This window comes from Euprymna scolopes, chromosome 19, assembly GCF_053919585.1.
Source record: "Euprymna scolopes isolate OS-2025 chromosome 19, ASM5391958v1, whole genome shotgun sequence".
In the NCBI taxonomy this organism is placed as follows: Eukaryota; Metazoa; Mollusca; class Cephalopoda; order Sepiida; family Sepiolidae; genus Euprymna; species Euprymna scolopes.
The window spans coordinates 124,542,829-124,561,030 of NC_136500.1; the positions used below are offsets into that span (position 1 = coordinate 124,542,829).

Here is an 18,202-nt window from a genome sequence, read left to right on the forward strand (position 1 = left end):
TTGAGAGTATCGTTGTTCTACATCTGTGAGGGCACGACTGGCATAACATAGTACCCTCCCATCTTGTGTCAGAACTGCACCTAATCCAACTGGGCTTGCATCTACCAGGATGTCGGTGTCTTTCTTTGGGTCGAAATACGCCATCACCTCAGCTCCAGTCAAAGCTTCCTTTGTTTGCAGCTGCTTCTTCTTCCTCTGTCCATCTCCAGTTTGTATCTTTTGTTGTGATCCGTCTCAGTGGTTCACTAATAGTGGCACAATGTGGAATAAATCGAGCCACATACTGCGTCATGCCCAAGAATGATCTGACTTCACTGATGTTCCTTGGAGATTTGCATTTTGTAATAGCAGAGATTTTCTCTGGGTCAGGGGACACTCCATTCTCACTGAAAATGTGTCCGAAGAAAGTCAGTCTCCTTAGAGAAAAAAGGCATTTTTCTTTGTTCAGTTTGGCTCCTACTTCTTGTAGACGTTTCAGGGTGTTCCTCAAGCTGATGTCATGTGATTGCTTGTCACGTGCATAAATTATTATATCGTCTGATAGGTTTTTCACTCCTGGAATGTCTCTGAGGAGGTCTGATATAGCTTTTTGAAATAGTTCAGAGGCTGCATTCATGCCAAAATTTAGACGCTTGTAACGAAATTTAGACGCTTGTGTGGCAAATGTCATTATATATCTGCTGGACTCTTCCAGTTCTAGTTGATGATAAGCCTTGGAGAGGTCTAGTTTGCTGAAAACTCTACACCCATTTAAGTCTGCTATTAAGTCGTCTACGGTTGGCATTGGATGTTTTATCCATTGAATGGCTTCATTTGCCTTTTTCATGTCGAAGCAAATTCATACGCTACCATTTTTCTTGGGAACTACCACAACCAGGCTAACCCAGGGGGTAGGTCCAGTCACATCCATTTCTTTGAGACGTTTCAGCTCCGTCTCCACGTCTTTTCTCACATGGAAAGGTATCCTGCAGTGTCGCTGAGTTACGGGGGAAACCGATGACTCAATGTGGAGATTAATTGTAACTCCGGAAATTTTTCCCATCTTTCCATCAAACAGTGTGGGGAACTCGTTTTGAATTGGAACCGTCACATGGAACGTGAAGTTAAACGTTATTATTCCCAGTCCTTCAGCAGAATGACCACTCAAGAGGTTCTGCAGTCAAACTAAAGGATTGTCGCTGTCGACCACAAATATCTTAGCCCTACAAGATTTATCACAAAATTCTATGCTCGCATTAATAAATCCTCGGATGGGTATGGCATGTTTAGATCTGAACGCAAATATCCGGATCATCGTTTTGTTTATACGTAGTTTGTGTTTTAAACCATCATATATGTGTCCAGCAATTATATTGACACTAGCACCCGTGTCTACCACAAACATTACAGGGGAATTATTGACAAGGGCGGTAACTTTTGGTGTCTTAATTGACTGTGCATTTCTTTATGGAAGCTACTTGTTCCCTGGAATGTTAAACATTAAAAGTATTTTCTGTTAAATTGTGTTCCTTGTACGTTACCCCCCCCCCCGTGTGGCCATAAAGTGGGTGCCTATTTTACGTTAAATTATTATATAAAAGTGACCCCCCACTTTTTGACCACTAACATTTCTTCATATCTTGGAAACTACTCGTTTGCCGTAATTTTAGAGGTTATTTCCATTTTCAGCGTCCCCGAAAACCTGGAAAAGTGAAACCTTTACATGAATTCTTGATTTAATATATTGAAATTCTTATTTAGCGACTGGAATTTTTTTTTTTAATATCGAAAAAAAAAAAATAAATAAATAAATAAAAATTAAAAAAAACATTGGATAAAATAGGAAAAAATGTTGTCATCAGCCAATATTAAGTGAATTATGTAAACTTAAAATAAGCTTCAACACAAAAAAAATACGAGAAAATCAACGTGGTTTTTGCAAAAACAAAGTTTTAAAATTTGAACTTTACAGGTAAACTTCTAAAAAAACACTTTTCTTTTGTTTTAAATTTGAATATTTTATTTATTGATCTTTTATCTTACATTTGTGATATATAAAACTTTGGGCGTAAATTAATTATTTAAATTTTAATAGATATTTCAAAATGGGAGGGGGTGAATTTCACAAAAGAAAACGTTTTTCTAAAATATTAAATTTGGTTTATTGGAAAGAGCATAAAATTTTACATTGACCCTGAAAATATCGTAAAAATTGAACCGTTAGAAAAATTTTAATAGATTTTTAAAGTTTAAAAATTGAGAAATATTTAACTTGTAAATTTCAATTGATTTCATTAGAGTAATTTGCCCAGCTTGCAACCAGCCCTCAGTGCAACCACTTTGTGTAACTCTGTCGCCAGTGAAGTTTGAAGGGAATAAGTTCGTTGGTGGCCTCCCTTGATTTAACTCTAACGTCATTTTTCACTTCCGGTTCACCATTGGTGCATATGCTTGGCACAAGTTGATCTGAAGTTCTGGTTGCACAAAAACATCGCTCAGCGAAATTTCAGTGAGTTTTTGACAGTATCATTTTTGCACATGCTTATATTGCATTCTGCCTGTACATCAACTCATCCTGTTAATGGGATGTTAGGAGTGTTATTTATTCATGTGAATTATATTCATGGCAGTAAATAGTCAAGGATAAAAGTTTTATCGGTGCGTGAAGCACACGATAAGGGCCAGTGTAGGGGAGCTTTTACTGCATCCTTTCTAAGGAACACATGAGTCCATGTTGATATGTCCTTTGGGACCAAAGATTTTATGGTCTGTTCCCTAGGGTGCATCGGTGGTAGCTTACTGAGATAGGCTGGTAGTCTGTTTACATACAGAGCTGAGTCAGTTGTTTTATCCTCTATCGGGGTTAGCATCTGACCTGACAATGATAGAGGTGCTCCATAGACTAGTTCGGCTGCAGAATATATCAAGTCCTCTTTGATTGAGGCACGACAGCCAAGAAGGACGACCGGTAACTACTCGCTCCATCGCTGTTGGTCAGGGTAAGCGCGTAATGCTGCTTTCAATTGGCGATGGAAGCGTTCTATCATCTCGTTAGAAGCTGGGTGATAGCCTGTTGTCCAAATGCGTGTGATCCCTAGGATCCTGGACAGTTCCTGGAATAGGTGAGATTCGAATTGTATACCACGATCAGTGGTGATGGTGGTGGGAACTCCGTAACGTGATATCCAGCCTGATATAAGGGCCCGCGCTACAGATTCAGCCGAAATGTCATTTAGGGGAATAGCTTCAGGCCACCATGTGAAACGGTCTATGCAGGTCAGGAGATAAGTAAAAACTGAGTGGCCATGGTCCAACCAAGTCAATGTGAACATGGCTAAACCGAGCGTCTGGGGTGCTGAATGTTCCAAGGGGTGCAAGGATATGCTCGTGTACCTTTGACTTTTGGCAGGATACACAGGAACTTGTCCAGGCAGTGATATCACGCCTCATATTTGGCCAGAAAAATCTAGCTGTAATCAGCTTCACTATGGCTTTGCATCTGGGGTGTGCCAGGTTGTGTAAAGTGTCAAAAACGACTCTGCGTTGAGTCTTTGGAACAAATGGTTGAGGTGAATCCGTTGAGGTGTCACAGATAATCTGCGTGTCCGAGGTAGGTACAGGCAGGTATGCGAATTTGCAAGTTGCAAATTCAGGTGGCGATGTCTCCAATGTGTCCAGACTAGGCTGGTCTAAGGCCATCTGCTGTAAATCGATATCCGACCGTGAAGATAGAGAATTAATGGGAAGGCGAGACAAGGTGTCTGCCGCTACATTCTACTCACCCGAGATATGTCGGATATCGCTTGTAAATTGTGAAACAAAATCCAAGTGGCGTGTTTCATGGGGAGAACATTTGTCTGGCTTAGAACGAAGTGCGTATGTAAGCGGACGGTGATCAGTGTAGATCACAAATTGATGACCCTCGAGTGAATGTTGGAAATGCAAGGTACATTGCCAGCAGTTCACGGCCAAACGTGCTGTAACGTTGTTCTATCGGACTTAGTTGTCTCAAAAAGTATGCGAGGGGCTGTAACTGTTGTTGGTGGTGCTGTTGCAACACTGCACCTACAGCTGTGCCTGATGCATCAACGACCAGTGAAAACTGGGCATCAGGTACAGGATGTGCAAGTAGAGATGTTGTCGCTAGTTTTGTTTTCACTTCATTGAAAGCTTTGAGCTGGACCTCATTAAGTGAGATTTGCTCATTTTTCTTCTTCCTGTTATGTAACAGGTCGGAAAGAGGAGCTAGAAGATCCGCACAGTGTGGGATAAAGCGTCTGTAGTAGTTCAACAAACCGAGGAAGTGCCTTAGTTGGTGAAGTGAAGTAGGTGGTTGAAGGTCTTGCAGAGCATTCACCTTTTCCAGTAATGGAGATATGCCGTCTGGGCTGATAATGTGGCCAAGGAAAACTGGTGACGAAGCACCGAAAACACATTTACCAGGGTTAATCCTCACCTGGTATTACTGAAACCGTTCGAACAGTAGACAGAGGTGAGTGACGTGTTCCTCAGGTGAGGCACATGCCATAAGAATGTCGTCTATATGGTTATAGACAAAGTCCAAATCATGCACTACTTTGTCCATGAAGCATTGAAAAGTACTAGCGGCATTACGTAAACCAAAAGGCATAGTTAAAAATTCAAACGCTCCATATGGAGTTGTTACTGCCGTCTTTGGTATGTCGGCTGGATTTACTGGGATTTGATGGTAAGCTTTGACCAAATCTAGTTTGGAAAATGTCTTACAACCATGCAACGAGGAAGTAAAATCCTGTATATGTGGGATTGGGTAATGATCAGGTACCATCATGGCATTGGGTCGTCAGTAGTCCCCAGTCGGACGATAATCTCTGTCACGTTTTGGGACCATATGCAAAGGGGAAGCCCACGGACTGGATAAGGGGCGTAATATTCCCAACTGTAGCATATGATTGAATTCAGCCTTCACTGCTTTAAGTTTATCAGCAGGGAGGCAACTAGGGCATGAGAACACATGAGCACCTGTGGTCTTGATGTGGTGTTTTGTGATGTGCGTGGGTTTGCTCACCACAAAATTTAGGTTTGTTAATTCCAGGTAGGAGTGTAGCAACTCGTGGTAAGGATCATTTGAAGCAGCAATGAAAAATACCAGGCTGATAGATGGGATATTTGGCATTATCAGCCAGCATCTGTGCATGTCTACCATTAAATTAAAGTGATGCAAGAAGTCCACGCCTACGATGGGGTAAGGTAAATCCGCTAGGGTAAAAACCCATGTAAAGTCTCTCTGTAATTCCAAGTCCACAGAACGTGAAATTTGACCGTACATGGGAATGGCAGAATGATTTACCGCTTGCAGTGTGATAAGCGACACTGGTGCCTTCTCTTTAATGGGTTTCAGTGGCCAGATACTGCAAGCTGCACCCGTATCAACCAAACAACGTGCTTGGGATCGAGAGTCCATAACAAGATAGGTACAGTTGTTAGAATTTTGTGGAAAGCTTGCCGTGTTCGTCTTCCCACTATCTAGTTTCCCTGGTTAGGAAAAAAACAGGGCATTTTGCATTTTCATGCCTCAGCGCCATAATGACTATGGTAAAAACATAGTCCTGGCATGTTTGAACGGCGACGGTGATGTGGGGAAAGTGAGCAGCTTTTGGAGTGGCGTCGGGGGCGAATGTGACCTGCCCATGTTCAACTTACTCACCTCTCTGATGAGGCGTTTGATGGCTGTAAGTATAGCCACCGATGTTGCTACTTGTGTTAAATTCCTATCCGCCACAGGGCCCGTGGGTACTTCAGCCTGTTGCTGAGGGATCGCCGCGGTGGTAGGCCTTTTCACAAAATCCATTACTTTATCCACCGGAATGCTTCTCCATCATAGGCACTAGTATTGTTTTTACTTGCGCTGCCAGCCTTGAGAAGAAAAGCTGCTTAATTAGGGTACTGTCAGGGGGGACATCTTCTGCTAGCTCCCTCATTCTGCGGAGTAACTCTGTTGGCCTGTGGTCCCCTAAATGTTCATCATGGACCAACGTTTCAAAACGTTTTTCTGCCGAGACTGACGTCCGGAGCACTACCTCCCACTTTATGCTGTCATATGTAGCGTTAAGAGGAGTGTCAGTTATTAAGTCCTTGACAACAGGAGTCAAAGACGCAGAGAAAGCACTCAATAAAATATGTAATTGTGTTTGCTCCGAAACGTTGTTCGCAGCAAAATAGGATTCGAGTTGGGCAAACCAAACTCGAATGTCACCGGCAAAGGAAGGCAATGTTGTCATTTTAAGAGGACAATAGACAAAAAAATAAATAAATAAATAAATAAACTATCCGGATACTAGAAGGACATTATTGGAGGACCACGTGAGGAAAAGGGAAAATATTTAGGGAAAATATTTAGAGAGAGGCAAAAATAAGAAAAATATTTAACAGGCTAAAAAGAGAGAGAAAAAAATTTTACAAGAAAATAAACTAGAAAAATGGTTCAAAAGAGCAGTGGTAAAAAAAATAATGGACAATATGTGTGTAGGTGGTTTTTTTTTGGGGGGGGGGGGTTGTGTGCCTGTGTGTGTAACCTATAACCTGGAGGTAAATGAATTCTTTAAACGAGTACTTACATTTTGGCCGATAAGTGAAAGCAATTTTGTTTTTTTTTAGTAAAAGTTCTCTCTTTTGTTTCGCAGAATTAACTGTCCCTTGAATTACTTGTTTTCCCCAAGAAGAGGGGGGGAAAAAACTTTTAGTCACTGTTATATCGCAAGATCCCCACACAGTTACATAAACGAAGCATGGGATGAGGAGGAACTATGGAACAACAATGGCGGTGCGGAGACAAATGTTGTTCATCGGCAAAATGTTAAGAGCCGTATTAAACACACATTGGGGTGTCAAAACACATCCACTCCCACACCCACATCAACAGCATAACTCGCAAATCATCCAGGCGGGAAACACATTAACGGCATCAACTAAATTAGGAGTAGAAATATTAATAATACACCTGACAACCCCTCTCACATACACTTCAAACATAAATAGTTAGGTCACGGAGTACAGTCACGACGTAATTCCTACATAAGCTGATTTGCAATGCTTACAGCTTTGATTGGATATATACAACTGAATATACCTCCAAATAAGCGAATCCCTGATGTGTGGTTAATTACGGAAAACTAACACAAATAAAAAATACGACGGCCATTTTTGCCTCGGAGCCGCTATGTCCCCTACTACGTCCGCGCTCGCTGTATAAATAAGCCGACTGTCAGAGAAAAAAGTCAGTTACCGGCAGACTGCCAACCAGAGCGGATCGCCTCGCTGACGGTATCAGCAGCAGCAGTAGCCACGCCAGTTCTCCTCAGCTCTTCCCAGCAGCAGCAGCCACGCCAGTTCTCCTCAGCTCTTTCCAGCAGCAGTAGCCACGCCAGTTCTCCTCAGCTCTTCCCAGCAGCAGTAGCCACGCCAGTTCTCCTCAGCTCTTCCCAGCAACAGCAGCCCGCCAGTTCTCTTCAGCTCTTTCCAGTATCAGCAGCAGCAGCCACGCTAGTTCTCCTCAGCTCTTTCCAGCAGGAGCAGCCACGCCAGTTCTCTTCAGCTCTTTCCAGTATCAGCAGCAGCAGCAGCCACAGCCGTCCCCCTCAGCTCTTCCCAGCAGCAGCAGTAGCAGCCAAAGCCGTTCCCCTCAGCTCCTCCCAGCAGCAGCAGCCACAGCTGATCCCCTCAACTCTTTGCAGCAGCAGCAGCCACAGCTGTTCCCCTCAGCTCCTTCCAGCAGCAGCAGTGGCAGCTCCCCTCTCGGCGACAGCAGTTGATTCAAAGGTGCTTAGTCACCTATCACTGTTCGTTCCCTGAGGCCTACCACCAGAGGACTCCAACCTACCATAACACCTGGATCCCTATTCCGGCCTTCCTGATTCCTAGTAGACCGTGTATATCAATTCACCTTGACCCTCAATAAAGGTTTGAACTGAATTACTTCGTTTGTTCTCCTTGCTTCCATACGCTCGTGTTATTATACAACATCACTTTTTTTTTTTGTTTTTTGGTTTTCAAGTCATTTACAACAAACTTATCCGTGTCTCTCGCGTTCTTTTTCCTAGGATATTCACCACGCGGGTCAAAAGAGTCTGGTGCAGGAAATAATGTCTTCTTTTTTTTTTATACGGTGACGAAAAAAAATGTTTCCATGACGATTTTTTTTTATACGGTGACGAAAAAAAAAAAATGTTTCCGTGGCGAACATTTTTTTATATATATATATATCCTTCTCAGAGGTGTGAAGTTTGTCCGTATAGTATCACTTTTCTTGAGAAAAGTATTTCACAGGAATTTCTGTTCACAGTCTTTTCCTTACTTAAACAGGGAAGAAGTCCGGCTCGCCATTCAGTAAACTTGTGTACATGTCGGGTCACTATTTTAGGGAGTAGAGTTAGTGCTTTTCGGGCACTCCCTAATAAAATAAATAATTTAACACAAGCTACTGAATAAACGAACAAACAACTTCGTAAAACTTTGCAAGGAAAAGGTTTATTGAAACGAGTCAGGGTAAGATGCCCAAAAGATATAACTCGGATAAAACTTGTCTGCCTTTGCCCGGTAGTTATTCCCAAGTGAGAATCGTCGATACTGGTGTAGGCAGAGAGGGAGAGTGAGGAAACAGGTCTGCTCTTTTCGGCATCTGGCTGGAAAAAGGAGTTTTTCTCGTCCGGAACGGAAGCAGTTAGAGTTCGGGTTAGGGGGTAAGGAAGGTCCCTGCGCTATGCTTCTGATTGGTCAGTATGTGCCATATCACACAGTCAGGGGAGGCACTGACGCACAAGAAAAAGAGTTCTATTTGTTTCTGCTACATATCTGTTATGGAATGAAGTTCTCCGATAAAAAACTTCACTTAATTTCATCAAGTAGTTTTTAATTCATAGCGAAAAAAACAATTTGTTGTGATACCAAGCAAAAGGTTCGATTTTTAGGAAGAAAAGCTAGTATTAAAGATGGGGAGGGAGTGTCGGCACTTTACCAGGAGTTATCTCCCGTGTCGTTTCTAAAATTCAAACAAAAATTTAAAACAAATCCAAGATGACTGCCTTCAACGCGCTCTCATAAAAATACTCAATCAAATTAAGTGAAATTTTTTTTTGGAGATCTTCATGTCAAAACGGATATGTAGAATATAACTTTTTTTCGATATTTTCATTTTTTGATGTCTTGATTAAACTGTACAAGTACCGATTATCCGCTGAAAACAAAAACAAAAAGAAGAAAAGAAATAACTCAAAACTCAAACTGTTTTATAAAAAAAAATCGATGTTGGTAAAAATAAATAACATTAAATATGTTATCAATATAAATCAAATTTAAATAATAAACTTAAATAGAACACTTAAAACAATTTTCTCACTCACACAGTCGGACGCCGCTATTTTAGATGTGTCAGAAATTTCGTGAAAAATAGTGAATAAGTCCACCCCATCTTTCCAAGCTTATAACTCCTCGAAAAATGTAATTCAAGCCCTAATTTTTTTTTTTCAATTAAAGTAGCAAGGACCAAGGTTTCATGAAAAAAAAAACAAAAGAAAAAAACAAACAACGTAGTTTTTTTTTTAAGGGGTTTTAAACTTCGGACTTTACAGGTAAATTTCTAAAAAACACTACTATTTATTTGTTTTAAATTTGAATATATTATTTATTGACCTTTTCTCTTCAATTTGTGATATATAAAGCTTTGGTGAGTAAATTAATTATTTACTTTTTAATAGACACTTGAAAATGGGGGGGGCGTGAATTTAAAAAAAACGTTTGTCTAAAATATTATATTCGGTTTATTGGAAAGAGCTTAAAATTTCACATTGACCCTGAAAATATCGTAAAAATAGAATCAATAGAAAAATGTTGATAGATCTTTAAAGTTTAAAAATTGAAAAATATTGAGTTCGTAAAATTCAATTAACTTTATTAGTGTTTTTTAAAAAATAAAAAAAAATATTTCTATTACTTTTAAAACAACTTTAATAGTTTATTTTGGAAGTATAATTCATAAAGAAAATAAACAACCCACCTTTAAATGAGAAATTATGAGTTTTTTTATATTTTATTCGCAGTTTCGTGTTAGGGGTGTCAAAAATTCCGGGTTTGTATTACTGTACACATAGATTCGAAAAAGTTGTCAAAAAAAAACAAATATATAACAAATAAATGTTATCAAAGGCAAGATAAGTTACTTTTCTACCAAACTTGATATATTTTTCGTGTTTTTATTCAATGTAACTGAAGTATAATGGGGGGGGTCATCTCAAATACACAAACGGAATGTTCAAGAAAGATTATCGCTACAGTCCTCTGTCTCTACTCTCGTTGCCTTCTCTCCTGCCTGATCGGGAATAATCTCCCAGCACCAAGAAATAAACAACGTTTTATAGTTTCCATCTTCACGCACACACGAGATTACGTGAGAACGGACGAAATAAAAATGCTGGCCGCCATGTTTGTTCTTCCTTTTCTTCGCCTGAACTCACTCGCTGAGCACCCACGGTAAGACTTGTCTTTCTTGCTTCTAACCACATGCCTCCCTGATCTCAAGATCACATTTCGTAGTATCTCATCCACTGTGGTGGTCGCCTCTCTCTACTTGGCCTCTGAGGTGTCTCGTCCTCCTCCTGTGGCTGCACACTCCCTTCCACTGCTTTGCCCTCCACTGGTCTGACGTCAAGAATGTGCCTCGGGACTCCGTCCACCACAATGTTGTTGCTAGTGTTCCTCCCAATCACGCGACCTCTACTCCATTGTGTGGTGCAGCACGCCCCTGGTGCCTTCACCCATACCTCGTCCCCGAGTTTATTGTCCCTGTGGCCTCTACTTCTCGACTTGCCGGTTCCACCCTGGGATGTCTCCAGGAATATGCAAACGTTGACAGTTGCGGGACCGTCTCTGGTACTTGTCCCAGTTTAGGCAACATGTTATACCAGAAGACGGCTTGCTCAGGTGAGGTGCCTCCTCTTTCCGCAACTGCCTTTATGATGCGGTGGTTTCTCTCCACGATTCCGTTGCCACTGGGTCTGTAGGCAGCTCTGAAAAATTGTTGGATCTTCCATTTCTTCAGTACTTCTGTCACTGCTACTGACTTGAATGCAGTCCCATTGTCGGTTAGCAACTCTTCCATGGGGCCTCGCTCCAAAATCACCTCATCAAGGATTGCCGCTATTTCATTGCCTGTTCCTCCACGTAGCTTCTCCTATAGGGCAAATCGCCCAGGCCCACAGTCATTCATGGTCAGGTAAAGTCCACCCCTATAATGGGTGACATCGCATGCCAGTCTCTCCCAGGTCCCACTCACCTCCAATTGGCCAGCTTCATGCGTGCTTGGAGCAGGATCAATCGACTGACATCTGTCGCATGTCTTGACCACTTGCCTCACTTGCTCCTTGGTGATCCTCGGGTCGACTTTTTTCACTAAGTAGCAAGTCCTCTCTACCCCCTATGGTGCAAATTGTGCAGTTCTCGCACGGCAACATCACCTAGATCCGATGCAGCAACAACATCTTTCTTTGACAACAGCCAACTCTTCTTCACTCTCGTGAGAGCATCTGCTCGGTTCTTTTCAGAAGCCACCATGTCTATGCGAAGCTTCAAACAAAACTCTTGCATCAGCTCAGCCAGCACCCCAAGCCTGCGCTTCACTAACAGCCCCTTCCGTTTTTATCCTTTTTTCGCTTGAAATGAGAGACTTTAGCCAAGCAAACACCATGGCAGAGTCTGTTTTGATGCAGATGTCACGTAGTCCCCATTTCAAGGCCAGACTCCTTTTATTGTCGCATCTAATTCCGCCACATTGATGTGGCTGACGTCATTCTTTTTCCCCAACCAGGCTGCATCTTCTGCAACTACTCCTCCAATTTCCAAAACGACCCCTGTTGCAATGCTGCTCGCATCGCACCACACGACTCCATCCAATGTTCGTGGTACGTTCCAGGTTCCCTGGACTGGGTCTTGCTGTTCTGCTTCTTTCAGGAGCTCTTCCTTCATGGCGACGATTCTTGCTCCCACCTTATCATTCCATCCTTGTCCTTCGGCGTGTCTCTTTATGTAGCTGCATGCTGGTCTAAGCCAGCTAGCAACGGGGTAATGTCTGATCAACTTTCCGCATATGGAAAAAAGTTCACATCTGTTGAGCTCCTGCTTCAGTTGTGGGATCTCGTTTCCCCTGTGAAACTCTAGGCCGCCTGACACACCTCGTTTCAGTTTTAGGCCCAAAGCAGCCCCTCCGTCTAATTTTTCCGGCTCTTTGGCGACCAATCCGAACCTCTTCAAATGAGCCACCACCTCCTTGGCAGTTACCACTGTCTCATTCACCAGAATGTCGTGTATGTATGAGCTCACTACCCCATCTCCCTTTCCCATTGTCTCCAGAATCTTCCTGAGGATAGTTGACATAATCTTGGGTGCCGAATTTAACCATAACCCCACTCACGTAAGGCAGTAGGTTTTGCCTTTGTACTTGACTAACTGATATTTCCAGAGCTTCTTGGCAACATGGAGTTGCAAATAGGCAGATTTTAGATCTACCAACATAGATGCGCCATTCATCTGCCTCCATTCCCCAATGGTCTCACTGCACACATCTACGGTGTCACCTCCTGTATGGCACTTAACATGGCCGTTCAGCTCTCGGAAATCCAGGACCGGTCTTACTTTCCCTTTAGTTGTTTGCAGAACGGCCATCAACGGCAAAATGCCCGACTCCACGTCATCCTTCCAAGGCATCAGTATCCCCTCCTCAATCCATTGGTCGACTTCTTGCTCAAACTCCTTACTCGCCCCTCCTCTAAGCGAATTTGTGTAGCACGCCACCCTGTTTGTCAGCGATGGCGCTTGATGTTTCAAGTCCTGATCTTTGATCGACAATTTTCTTTCCTCCCCGGTCTTGTTGATCCCTCTGGGGGCTTGCTCCATCACCGCGCACTCAGCTAGTCCGAACCTCACGTTGTTACATGTGATGGTAACACCTCCAAGGCGGCATATAACATCCATTCCAATGATTGCTTGGACGCCAGGCACCAGGCGATCAGTGACAATTGCATGGACCCTCATCCGACGTTCAGCAATATCAATAGTGACGGTCTTCCTCCCTCGACACTTCACTCGTGACCCATCGAATGCCACTACTTCACCCTTCCCTTTTCATCTTCCGACCAGGGTAGTGTGCACCATGGTAGTGGTGCAGCCAGTGTCAATCAGAGCCATAACTTCCCGTCCTTCCACCGCAATCTTCTGTTTGGGAATCTGCTGCGGGTGCGCCTCTATTCTCGAATCGGGGCGGCCGCTGGCGCGTCGGCCTCCCCTTGCCAGTTTCCCGAACTTGTGCATTTTACCACTAAATGGCCTCTCCGATTGCATTTATAACACACTGTCCATTGCAAGACCTTCCTGCAGTCTCTTCTCATGTGCGGTCCCCCGCATTCAAAGCATGCCATCCCCGGGTTCAGCAGATTCCTACCTACATCCTGCTGTACCGTTGCTGTCATTCCTCCAGGCTCCGTGGGCTGGGTGCTCACCAAGATTCTTGCAGTTTTAAGCAGCTCACTCACATTCAGCGTCTCCACTCCCGGAACCTGCTGCAACCTTTTCGATATCTCTTCCAGGAACCCGGTAATGAAAGTCATCTTGACTACGTGACTCGTGGCGTGTCCCCTGATGCCCGACAACTCAACCAATCTCCTTATCTCATTCGCGTAGACATCAACAGATTCACCAGTCCACCTCTTCTCTTTCAACTTATTAAAGGCCTCGAAAGGCCCCTCTGCAAAAGCTTCGATCAGTCGACCCTTGATGGCGTCCGCGTCACCCTGTTCCCGCTCGCTGAGCTCCAAATAGAGGGCCAGTGCGTCTCCTTCTAGGAACAATGGTATTACTGCGGCCACATCATCCAGCCTCTGAATCCTTGCTACAAGGTCCACTTTTTTAAGCCACGCCACCACATCACCGTCGCCATTAAAAGACTTAATCATGTTGCTTAAGCCTGCGTTGCCCATCGCCGAAATAGCTTGAAGTATAATGGGGGGGGGAGGTTTCATCTCGAATACACAAACGGAATGTTCAAGAAAGATTATCGCTACAGTCCTCTGTCTCTACTCTCGTTGCCTTCTCTCCTGCCTGATCGGGAATAATCTCCCAGCACCGAGAAATGAACATCGTTTTATAGTTTCGATCTTCACGCACACACGAGATTACGCGAGAACGACGAAATAAAAATGCTGGCCGCCATGTTTGTTCTTCCTTTTCTTCGCCTGAACTCACTCGCTGAGCACCCACGGTAAGACTTGTCTTTCTTGCTTCTAACCACAGTAACATGTTTATTCAGCTCGAAAAGCATACAGTGTTTACCGATGTATTGGAAAATTCAAAATGGCGCCCGAGTCTCTCTTTAACTCGTTAAGTTCAGGAAAAGATGTTATAAATAATAAACTAGACAAAATACTGTTAGAAATTCGCTCAATATATGTTACCGTGACATAAGTTGACATATATTCGGTGTTTTTTTAATATTATTTTGTCTAGTTTATTATTTATAACACTTTTTCCCAAACTTACCGTGTTAAAGAGAGTGTCGGCGCCATTTTGAATTTTCCAATACATCGGTAAACACTGTATGTTTTTCGAGCTGAATAAACATGTTACATTGAATAATAACACGAAAAATATATCCAGCTTGGTAGAAAAGTAACTTATCTTACCTTTGATAACATTTACTTGTTATATATTTGTTTTTTTGGCAATTTTTTCGAATTTATGTGTACAGTAATACAAACCCCAATTTCCTACAATAATTCTGATACACCTACCGCTATGTAATAAATCGATTTTCCTTAATGTAATATGCGAATGACGTCATCTCTCAATCGTCTATTTTACGCGAATCATACTATAATATAGGACTGAATGAAAGATTACATTAATGGATCTTTTGTATATATTAATCAAATTGTGAACAAACAAGCAAACAAACAAACAGACAGGAATACGAATATATATATAGATACTGTCGATATTTCCTACCGACGAGTGGGGGGGGGGAAGAAAAGACGTTTAGCTTGCAACGAAAAATTACCTCGTTGCTTACAAGCAAACGTATTCTTGTAAATATAACGCGCTGTTAACAGTTGTCGTACCGGTCTGATAGATCTCTAACAACGACAAGAACAAAAACTACGACAACAAGCCTACAAAGGTGACTGTTTTTATAGTCTCAATCTCTCGTTCAGCGAGATTGAAACGAGACTGAAATGTCTATTTAAGCTATAAGGAATAGACATCCTATTTTCTTCATTAACAAACACCAGGCCGGGCCGTTCACAGCCATGAGTGTCTTTCCCTTCCCACCGAGAGCCACCCTCGGTAAGTCAATCAATTTAATTATCACAATACATATAACATTGATCAATGAAACCAAAGTAAAACAATTGAATTATTTATTGAAAGAAAACAAGCAACTACAATTCAGTTATCATTTCTTATATAACGATAAAGTTGAGAACGGCACGATCGACTTGATAAACAGATTGTGTACTTTTATATTTAGGACAAAAAAAAATCCAAATCACATCAGGAAAGGGAGATCACTCTCGGTGAATGTGCGCGAACTGCATTTGCGAAAAAACGATGGAAATATCATTTACGGGATTAACAGCTCTCGTTACGGGGGCCGGCAGAGGTAAGCGTTTTTTTTTTTTCTTCTTTCTTTTTAAATGATCGTTGGATTAAAAAAAAAAAGTTTGGTTAAAGTGCACTGGGGGACCACCCGAAGATTTACTTTTAAGAAGTTGATTTTTTTTTTTTTTTTTTTTTTTCGATTCAACTGTTTACACGTGTATTCGGGTCTGCTAACATTTTAGGGTTTGTGTTACTATATACATAGATTCGAAAAAGTGGTTAAAAACAAATATATAACAAATGTTATAAGTTACTCTTCTACCTATCTGGAAAAGTTTTGAGTGGTTTTACTCATTTTAAAACGTGTAATCGGTTCGAAAATCATGCAGTGTTTATCGATATATTTAAAAAAGAAATGTAACATGTTTATTCAGCTCGAAAAACATACAGTGTTTACCGATGTATTGGAAAATTTAAAATGGCGCTCGACTCTCTCTTGAACACTGTAAGTTTGGGAAACTGAGTTTAAAATAAAAAAAATACCATGCAAAATACTGCTAGAAATTCGCTCAATATGTTACCGTGACATAGGCTGACATAGATTCAGTGGCTTTCTAACAGTATTTTGTATAGTTTCTTATTTTTAACTCAGTTTCCCAAACTTGCCGTGTTCAAGAGAGAGTCGGGCGCCATTTTAAATTTTCAATACATCGGTAAACACTGTTTTTCGAGCTGAATAAACATGTTATATTGAATAAAAACACTAACAAAGTATCCAGTTAAGTAGAAAAATAACTTATCTTGCCTCTGATAACATTTATTTGTTTTTGAATCCATGTGTGTATATCAAAACCAACCCCTGGGTAGTTTTTATTAAATTGTTTGGTGGAAGTACAGAATAAGTACACCAGTACACCACAGACAGGACCTTCCTTTCCCCATGTTAAGAATGGCTTTCTAAATAATAACGTTATTTCAGCACGGATCAATAAATGCAAATCATTCTCATTGGTTATATGATTTCACATGTACATGCGAAATCCGTATTATCTACGGTATTTATTTGGGGGGGGGGGCTATCTACTTAAAGTATCCCTAATATATATGTGACCGGATGAGGGGGGGGTATGGGCACAAGTTGCAAACATTTAAAAACAATTAGAAGCACTTCAAATATTGGGGAGGTACTTAAACCATTAAAAAAATCACGATAACATAAGTGCACCCTGCAGCCCTGCACGCATAAACAAGCACCATTTTTTTTTTTTTTTTTTTTTTTTTTTAATTTTGTGTGTTGAATCCGGCAAGGCAGACTTGCAGTGAATTCCCGGCAAAGTTCGACAACTGAAGGGTCACATCAGTATTTTACACCGTCAAATCACGAATATTGCGAATTATTAGTTTTAAAATAAAAATAAAAATTATTACAGTTTTAAAATAAAAAAATGGGTTATCCTGACGCTGTGTACTTCTTTATTTACATTGGAAGTGACGTCACACAAATCTTATAATACGGATGGCTACAATTGTCAAAATAATTTGTTTTATTTTTCTTTCATTTTGAGCTCCTTTTTTCTCCCATTTGTTTTTGTTTTCTACAATTAATAAACCAGTTTACAAGTAAAAAATAATTTGTTTTACTTGTATAGTTTTTGAACAGGTGCTTATGCAGTTTAATTAACCGTTTTAACATAAGTAACGTGCCGACATTAACCAAGCAGAAGAACTGTTTATTATTTTACACCGCTTCGCTTCTTCCCACCAAATGTAAACAGGTAATTTTAAAGAATTTTCCGATGGTAGAAAGGAAGCCCCCCCCCCCCCAAAAAAAAATGGCCACAAAGTGGATGATCATTTTAGGCTAAATTATTATAGAAAAGTGATCCCTCACTTTTTAAAACTAACATTTCTTCATATCTTGGAAACTACTCGTTTGCCGTAATTTTAAACGTTATTTTCGTTTTCAGCGACCCCGAAAACCTAGGTGGATCAATATTTCTTAATAATATAACTGGGACCCCTTCCTTCAATACCAGGTTATGATGTGGCATTCCAGGCAATTGTAGTGAATTTAGAATTCTACAGGAAATTCTACTGCCTGATCTTCATAAATAACGAAATCAATGCATTGATAAGAATGCTCTAACCCAGGCAACTCTTGCAAAAAAGATTACAATTGATCAGTTATGTTACCATGAAAACAATGTAAACATTTTAAAAATAATTTTGAACAATGAATACTTTTTGATAATAAACAATATTAATATAAATAAAAATATTAAATTGTCAGAATATATAAAAAAAAAACTTTAAACAATATGAATAGAACTTTTCATAGTTATAAACTATGAAAACTTTTTTAAAGCAATATAAAAATAGAACTTCTTATTTGAAACTATGAAAACGTTTTTTAAAGCAATATAAAAATAGAATTTTTTTGAAACTATGAAAACGTTTTTTAAAGCAATATAAAAATAGAATTTTTTTGAAACTATGAAAACGTTTTTTAAAGCAATATAAAAATAGAATTTTTTTGAAACTATGAAAACTTTTTTAAAGCAATATAAAAATAGAACTTTTTATTTGAAACTATGAAAACTTTTTT

General features: G+C 40.7%; 1 protein-coding gene across 2 annotated transcripts in view; it reads right to left on the reverse strand.

The window, feature by feature from the left end:
* Positions 1 to 18,202, reverse strand: part of LOC145239959 (zonadhesin-like) — a 242,675-nt gene that overhangs the window by 218,009 nt on the left and 6,464 nt on the right. The gene's annotated exons all lie outside the window — the stretch shown is intronic.